Here is a 9505-nt window from a genome sequence, read left to right as displayed (position 1 = left end):
CCAAAGTGTTCCAGCCAAGTGGGAAAAAAGCTGTATAGTATGTTAGGAATGGGAGCCCCGCGCTTTTATTAGTTCAGCTTTGCACCTCCGTGCGTTTATTTGTTTACCGACGTTTTTATTGGCTGGCTCCTTAATCTGTTTTCAAACCATTATTTTCTTTTTCTTTTTTCTGTTCATCAGAAACAAATGAGATGCGTCCTGCACGTGCACTGTCTGTAAGATCTGCTCTACTTTGCATTAATTGAGTAACAGCCAGGAAATTGCAGGGCCGCGTCCAGAAAAGCCAAACTGCGGTATTGCCAGAAATCTTTATTCTTCTGACAAATTCTATAACCGTTTTAATCATCTGTAAAATTGCAAAAACAAACAAAACAAAACAACAACAAAAAAAAAAAAAACACAAAGAAACGTTTAAAATTCAGTCCAAAATGTTTCACTGCATCCTAAACATCTAATTACTTTTGTTTAAATTTGTTAAAATAACAACTAGAATAGAATAGAATAAAATAAAATAGAATAGAATAGATCTATACCTTTGAGAAGTGTCTGGAAGTCTTAGCATGTACATTAAAATAAGTTGAAAACATAAAAATATCCATATGATTCTTGGTGCAGCCAATTGTTGCTGCTAGGGCAATCTGTTCAATTTTTATTGTGCCACATCTGTTTAGCAACATTTATGGAAATCCGATCTCCGAATTAAGAGAATGTTTAATGCACAAACTGTTTTCCTTCTCCCCTTATTTGAATCTTATAAGTATACCAAGCTGAGATGGTCAGGCTGTCTGTTCGGGTAGAAATTTTGGACCTGTGACGCCCATATTTTGCCCCCTTCAAATGCAAGGCCAGATAGTTGTTTCAGAATGGACAAATTACTTACTTTAGAGCAGGCAATAGCATGTTTCCAAACTTAAGCCATCTGACTGGCAGTGTGCAGCAGTAGTGGTAGGACCACAGCCTTATTCTATGCATCATAAAGCCAGATAACTTTAGGAACAGTTTGACAGAAAGACTGTTTTTTCCTGGTAGAATATAATCCCTTATTTACTTTAGTGTAAATTTTACTGTGTGACGGTGGGTCACTTATGAACTTAAAATTATTTAAAAAACAGAATTTCAGAGGTTTTTGTTGTTGCAAAAATAAATATTTAGCTCAATCATCTTCATCCTAATCAGGATTTTGTTTTCAAAAATTATCCCCACACACATATACAAAAAGTGTGAATAATTTTAATATCTGTGAATCTTTACCCTCCTTTGGTGGCATGAGGAAGTGTCACATCGGCAGACAATGTGTTCGTCTTGTCACAGCTCTCTGCATGATATGGAAAACTGAATAAGTTGCTTTTTCTTCTTGTTGCTTCACATTTCGTCAACCTCTGTGATGCTTTGCTTGTTTCAAAACTATCGCCCCAACTCACAAATGTGTGTGTGTGTGCGTTTTTAACATGTCTGTGTCTTCTTCGTACATGCTCTATTGCAGTCATTCCAAATTTCAGACTCCATCCTTGCACTTTCTGTCAGTCTATCCTTCCATCCTGCACTCTCATTAAATGTAACCCCCTCTCTCTCTCTCCAACACACACACTCACTCACACACACACACCCTCTTTCTCTCTCTCTGAGTCTCTCCTTCTTCTTCCTCCGCGCCTCACGCTCCCCTTGCCCGTGGCTATATGATCGTGAAAAATGTGTTTACAAAACTCGCTCTCTCGCAGATCAAACCGTACGGACGAATCAAAGACTTTGGAGGGAGAGTCAGAGGAGAAGCGAGGGAAGAAACAGAGAAAGAGAGATAGAGATGGAAGGGGGAAAGTGTACAGGGTGTGTGGAGGCCTTATAATTTTAAAATTCTCTGTGTATTATTCCCTTTTTTTCATATGTTTGTGTGTATGTGTGTAATATGTTTTTGCCTGCATCTCCTTTGGTAATACAATATCTTTAAGGCCCCCAAAACAACTGTGTCTCGCAGTTAAACATGAGATAATGCAATATTGATGTCTCCTTGTCTTTTCTATAACGCAATACAAGACCCATTCTGGCTGGACACGCTAACATGGGCTGATGGTGCCCTTGCACTTAAAGGAATTACTGCACTCCTGCAATAAATTTTATAGTGATGCTACACAAATATCAAGTCCCAGAAGGACTACAGACAATGGTGAAACCAAAGGATTTGAAATTACTCCAAAAAGGGCATCAAGAATTTACTAGAAATGATGCATTATGTTCAGCAAAGCTGTATTGGTTTTCAGCTGGCTAGCTCATCATTCATTTGATCTTGGAAAATCTGATTTTGGTTAAGAGCCTGAAGTGATTTATTCATGCTGATCGAGATGATGCTCTTGATGGTCATCGGTTGTTTTCAAGCTTTAAGAACTTGCCAAGATTGTTGAATACCTCAATAAACATTTTTGTTTGTCTATTTAGGGGTTGCCGTAGAAAGTCATTACAAGTAGCTGACAGACATCGTCTTTATGCCGGATGCCCCTTCTGACGCAACCAGGATTCAACTCCGTTCCCCTGAATCATTGAAACTTAGAGATGGTGAATGAAGCAATGCATCCATGCTCCATAAAAAAAGTTACTTGCCAGTTGGCTGAACGTTAGACTTTGCCAAATGGAAGCAGTATAACTATATAACTGGAAGGACAGTGGACCGGGCTATTGTTGGCAATGTATTTGATGAAATAGAATGAACTTGGAACATGCATTGAATTTGAATTGAACAGATTGAAAGCCTGTCCCAAAGGCACTCAGTAGAAGTACCACTCAGTAAGTGGCTGCTAAGAATGGGCACCCAAAAGTTTTGGAGGGATGGTTAGAGAGGAGAATAGCTATTTCAGTTTTTGAAAAATCTGTACCCAGATTAAAAAGAATATAAAGCCCCATTTACACCCTTTTGAAACCGTGCCAAGAACGATCCGAGCACGGTGACCCAGTTGACTGTTGAGTGTAAGTGATTGTGTCAGCCGTGCCAGACACAACCGAACCGCGCTAAATCTAGTACTAGTTCAACATTAGGGCTTGGCACAGTTCACAGTATGGTGGATTGGTTCTCTGATAACAAAGAGCGTATAGCAGACCGCATCATCTCCTACTCACAGTCAGCTGACTGATTTTGCAGGTTTTCCAGCATTTCTGGCTTTGCAATTTACAGATCTCTTTACCTGTTCACAACAGGAACTTTTTCTCTGCCTATTAACAATAAATGGGATCAAAAGAGTGTTTTGTGACCTGTGATGGTGCTGGACCGAGGTTTTCATTGAAATTTGGGCAGAGGATGCTATCCAGGCATAAGCTCCTGAATATTATGGGCGCCGCTATTTTTGTCAGCATAATTCCTCCATTGAGAGCTGTACTATGGTTGACCGTCGATAGGAGCCTAGGGACTGTGCTAGCCTGATGTGTAAATGGTCGTAAGAACGAAGCTCGGCATGGTTAACTGATCCAAGCTCTGTCCGAACATGGCACGGATTGATTTCTGAGGGGTAGTGTAGATGGGGCATATGTGTGACCATGTTTTTGATACCCTGTAATATATTGAATATTGGAAATATTCTACATTTAAAGGACTTATATGTACTTAGGAGGACAAAGGACTGGTTCCCATGGGTAGTTCTCTTTTGGGGTGGGGGTTAGAACTATTCAGTTTAGGTTTACGGTTAGGTACAGTATGTGCTGGTAATAGTTAGTGTCATCATTAGGGACAGGGTTAGGCCATAGCAATGAATGCAATGTAAATAAAAGTTACTAGATACTCCCCACCAGTTTACTGTATATATTTCCCTCAAAACTTTGCTACATTTCTTATTTAAAACTCATTAGTGGATTAAGAAGCACAGTTGAGAATGTGGGTTGTACCTCTAAAAAGCTGACCAATTTCTTTCTGCCATTAAAATAAACTGTAGCTTCGTCTGAGCAAAAAGAAACAATGACTTATTAACAATAAAATAAATAATTATATAAAACATCAGATTTCCCATTAGTCTGTTGGACGACCGTACACAACTACAGCAACCTGCAAACTACCTCTCATGCTAGTTACCAGCTTGGTCACACGCTGCTGCGGGATGCCATTCTATTCCTCAAAGAGCATTTGTATCAAGTCAACCAATTAGGCTGTTAATCACTGTAGGATGAACTGCACAGCCAATGGGGTCAAGGTCAGGATTGCAGCAGACACTTCCATCGTCTCAACACCCAAATGCAAGAGGTTTCTCTGATTTACCCCTCTCTGTAGGAGTGAGCCTTGTCCTCTCTGAACTTGTTTTAAATCATGTCAGCCTGTTAACATCTTACCGTACAGGTGGCTATTATGTAGGCTAACTTAAAATTTGTTTGAAGATTTAAAAACTGGAAGATTACAAATGCACACTAAAAATAATTTTACTTTCTCACTCTTTAGATGTTAACTAAATGTGGTTCTTACATCCTTAGCTAAAGTGATACTATGACATCCCATGGGGTCATTTAAGTGCATAGTCTTAAAAGGTTGGCTGATTGGTATATCCATTGATGGAAACATTGCAGCTCAGCCCGTAGGTGATGATAGCGACAGGCGGCGGGTCTTTTTTGTTAGTCTGCCAGGTTCATTTGCAAAACTGACACAGCACTGAAAAACAAAAACACTGATTACTTTTATATGTCAAAGATTAGATGGTTATAAAAGGGGAGAACCATCAATTTTTTCATTTTGAAGACGTGTAAAAGAGGGGAGACAAAAACGAAAGGGAAGGGGTGCATGAAAAGTGTGTTAGTGAAAGGGGTAAGAAGAAGAAATGAGGTGAGAGGAGGACGGGGGGTAGACAGACAGGCAGAGGGAGCGATTATAGCAGGGTTTATGTATGAGCTATTGATTGAGTCGGTGGTGACTTCTTGAGTGGTTAATTCGGGAAGTGAGAGCGATATAGAGAGACTCACTGACCAAAGAGGGGAAGGGGGGGTGAATAGGAGGGATAAGGAGAGAAAGATGGAAAGGTTATGATGTGGATAAGTGGAGAGACAGAGGCTTAGATTGGTGCATTTACCTAGGTAAAAATGTGAAAAGATACAAATGCTTTTTAAAAAAAAAAAAAAGCCTCCTCTATCAACTTGATGAACACAGTAAAAACTTATTCTGGCTTTGCAAAAAAATCTATAACCTAAACCCTTTATCTTATGTCAGTAACAGCAAACAGCAGGAAAAAAGAAAAATCCACTGCAAAATTTTTCAAAATACAGAAGAAATTTTGTTTCCTATTTATTTAGTTTTATGTTTTCATTCATTAACTGCTGCGAGGGAGCAGAAGGTCCTGGACTTTTGTTTCTTTTGTGCATGCGTGGGTTCTGGGTACTCAGGCTTCCTCCTACAGTCCAAATATATAACTAATATGTTAATTTATTTCTTTAATTTGTGCTCAGCTATGAGTATGTCCATTTGTACAGTTAACTGTCCAGTGGGCTTCTGTCTTGCCCCGTGAGGGAGCTGACACGTCTTCAGGGTCAAAACAAGTGTTTGATTCATAACAGCAGTGATTTATGCTGGATATAGATGAATGAATGAGACCCCAGTCTTTTATTAATGTCAAGTTTACATTCCTGCTGTACAGTCTATGTGTTATTTAGAAATGTTTGTGATGAGAACAGAATCACATGATGTAATAAGTAAGGATATAAGTCTCAATGTAAATATCAGCCTCTGAAACTTGTGTTTACTCACATGCCCATTCTGGATATGTGAATCTAAATGAAGCTTTTACCGTTTCATTTTTTGTGGCAATGATGTTTTGGATTCAGACAGACGGCAAGGGCTGATAAAATATGAATAGATTTTTTTTTTTGTCTAAAAGTCCCTAGAATAATTTTGACAATTTGTAGCATGTTTTAGTCCTGTTTGTCTAAACCTGCTGGTTTGGTGCCCTCCTCAGGTTAAAAAGGGGTTACTGCATCTGATTTTTGACACTGGCTTAGTCAGAGATATGATGTAGTTTTGGAGAGATGACAATAGCAGCTGTACCTTAAGCAAGGGTGGTTTACTTAGGGGCTGTGAATAAAATTGATGATTTTGATATAATATGAAATAAAAATAAGTCATGATTTTCTTAATTGAAAGGTTAATAAAAACTAGAAAATACATTTTAAGTGGACAAAAAGCAGCGTACCAAGACTTTTAAGTCTAGTTGCCTGTTTTCAGTGTAGTCCTGTTTCTCTGACTGTGACTGGCTGGATGTGCTCTCTTGATCCTCTGACATGGGAGTTGGCTCGAAGTTTGTCTGCCTGGCTATGTGTTTCCTGAGAGGGGGCCACCTTTTACAGTTGCCTTTTGTATCTCTGCTTCTGTCTCCTTGAACCCCAGTCTGCCTCGGCAGATGGCCCCTCACACTGAGCCTGGTTCTGCTGGAGGTTTCATCCTGTTAAAAAGAAGTTTTTCCTCTCCACTGTCGCTACAAGCATGCTTAGTGTGAGGGATTGCCATCAAATCAATTAGTCGATACGATTGACTGGTTTTCCTTAGATAGAAAGCTTTGAATCAATTTAAATTTATGATCTGGTTAAATTGTAAAGTGCCTTGAGATGACATGTGTTGTGAATTGGCGCTATATAAATAAACTGAATTGAACTGAATTAAAATAAATGCGAGTAAAGAAAGAAAAAAAGTCAAAGCTGAGAGCTGCTGGTCACCTTCACAGAACCCTTCTCTTTTTCCTTTATTACCTCTCTGGTGAAGACTGTGGAGAGGGATCTGACCGCTCCTTTGAAAAACTATCATTACTGGGATTACTCTGCTCGTTTGTGTTCCTGTATAAGCAAGCATGCAGCTGTTAATCACAGCAGAGAGTGCAGAGATACCCCCAGTATGTTCCACGCTCCTCCGAACACGTCTTCTAGAGGAATTTTCAAAATAAGATGAGGGCGGAGGTGCAACTCTGGAGGGATATGAGTTGTACTTTAGATACAGAGGGGGAAACACAATGCCTACATTTGGTCTTTTTCTAAGGATAGAGCAAAACTTAAACAAATCAAGTAATATATTAGGTTAGGTATTTCAGGCTGACAGTGACTGAAGAGGTGCTCAGCCTGGTGCTTCTTCTCCTTATGTTTCCCACTGCCTAGAACATTGATTCCCAAAGTTGAAGTTGTTACCAGTTGGGGTCCTTGATCAACCATTGTGGGGTTTTTATGATACACTACGGAAGTTGAACTAAACTAACGTCTTAAAGTGCTTAAAGATATAAAATAATTTCTTTGAAATTAACAAAACCAAATACTTTGGTTGTTTATGCTGTTTTTTATTCCACCTGTTTTGGAACCTCTAGACTAGAAAATAAAATATGGCAATATGTTTTGACAATGATGAAAGTTTCTGCTTGGTATATTAAAAAAAATCTTTACTAAACTATCAGTAACTCTCTTTAAAAGTAAATGATTCTAAGTTAATACTCTTCCCTTAGTTTTATTTTTTATTTTTAATGAATCAAATCCTTGTGTGAATGTTTAGATGACATGAGATAACAAAAACATGAAATCCCTTGTGCAGATTAGAAAAGCTGATTAAACTCAAACATTAAAACTCCTTAATGAGAACCCTCACATACTATGGTGACCATCCAAGGAGAGCAGGAATAAAATTTAATTATTTGCTGTTTCAAGCATCGCTCAATTGTTTTTGCAGCTTGTTCTTCTCTTATGTTTTGGAGAGATATGTTCTTTAAAAAAAAAAAGAAAAAAACTTTGGCCTATGCATGTAATTTCAATTCAAATCCCCAAAAAAACACCTCTTTCTTAGCTTTAGAGCTTTTTTTGTTTAACTCATCTTCTTTTAACGTTGTAGTTAACTTTTAAACTGAACACACACACACACAGTAGTATACACCCACACCTATTCTTCTCAATAGGCGTGAATTTAAGCCCACGGGACAATCATCTGCTCTGTGGAAACAACAGATGGTTCCCTTGTTCTCGCTGTATCACCTTGTTTTGGGGAAGTCAAAATAATCAGGAGCAGCAACCAGGACAAGCGGCTCAGAGTGGTTTGTGCGCACCTGTTAGATGTGTGATATAGTGTTAGTGCGTGGGTTCGGTTCGCCACGCATCTCTCATATAGCTTTTTTTGCTCATAGGATTTCCTGCAGTCGGATTCCTAAAAGCTGTGATGCACTACGTGGCGTTAACGTACACATCACGCGTGTGCGTGAGTATGTGTGAAGGTCAGCTCGCCGGCACAGTTTCTTTTCCTATTTCTCTTCCCTCTCGCGCGGGTTTTGATCTCTCAGCCGCGAGATCAAAGGCGCTCTCTGGCTATTAGTCAGCGCGAGCCATTGATCCCTCATCGATCCACGCGAGACACAGCCGCCCCGTGAACACCGCGCGAGGCTCCCCAAAGCTCATCCCGCGCGTCAGGAGAGAGAGAGAGAGGGAGAGAATGGGAGAGAGAGGGAGATAGGTGGTGGGGGGGCTGTGAGGGGTGAGGTGAGGAGACAGCAAAGGAAGGAGTAGCTGTGTGTGTGTGAGTGTGTGTGTGTGTGTGTGTGTGTTTTTCTACTGGCGCGGGCAGATCCAAACTCGAGCTTTTTCTTTGCCGCGGGACATGAAACAATGAGGCTCGAGCCGGTTTTAATAAAGCGCGCTTTCCCTCCTTTCAACTCTGGCGCGAGGCGGACGAGCCGGCAGCGGAAAGCGATCGATAATTAATGACGATGAATAATTTAACCCTATCGATTGATACTCTTTTTCTTCATCCTTTCCCCTCCTTATTTTCTTAAGGCCGGTGTTCCATATCATACCAATGTACCGTTTGGCGCGCTTCAACATCCTCATCCCCACTCACCTGCTCTTCAACTTCTTGTAGGAGTTCTTCACCTTTCATGAACATCTGAGAAAACAAGTTCCTTTATTTATCACAGGCTATAGCTCATATTTATGAGCCCAGTTGGAGTCTAAACTTCACCTGACTTCGCTCCATGAATGGAAATGGCCTTTGGAAGACTTTAAAAAATTGATGGTTTTATTTGTACTTTCGCCTAATTTTTTTAAGTAATTTTCATTCACTATGCTATTAAACCCGAACTTTTCACTAAACAGTTATAAACCCAAGAAGTGGCACTGTGTGCAAATGAACTCTTTTTCTTGTATAAACCAGATTAAACACCCCAACCTGTGTTTGAATGCTTAATTGGGCAATAAATGCGCATAATCAGCTCAGTAATGCATTGCTGCAATTCACTGCTTTACAAGTTAAACATGATGGCCAACCCAGAAAATCAGTTTTCATAGGGTGATATAGAGCCTGGAAGGTCAGGAATTGTTTTTGTTTTGTTTTTTAAACTTGTATTAATACTGAATTTACATACTTATATTTTATCAATTGGATATGGTGTAAATTGTTTTTGTTTAGTCAGAGTTGTGCAGTTTTTCAAACTCCGTCTTCATGGCTTTGACTCACTTAGATAGATAGATAGATAGATAGATAGATAGATAGATAGATAGATAGATAGATAGATAGATAGATAGATAGATAGATAGA

General features: G+C 39.5%; 1 protein-coding gene across 4 annotated transcripts in view; it reads left to right on the top strand.

The window, feature by feature from the left end:
* LOC107083533 (ETS translocation variant 3-like protein) overlaps positions 1-9505 on the top strand; it is a 77370-nt gene that overhangs the window by 44713 nt on the left and 23152 nt on the right. The window lies entirely within an intron of this gene.

The sequence above is a fragment of the Cyprinodon variegatus genome, unplaced genomic scaffold (assembly GCF_000732505.1).
Source record: "Cyprinodon variegatus isolate N-32 unplaced genomic scaffold, C_variegatus-1.0 Scaffold77, whole genome shotgun sequence".
Lineage (NCBI taxonomy): Eukaryota > Metazoa > Chordata > Actinopteri > Cyprinodontiformes > Cyprinodontidae > Cyprinodon > Cyprinodon variegatus.
Note: the sequence above shows the minus strand (reverse complement) of the source record. Positions and strands in the feature narration are given on the sequence as shown.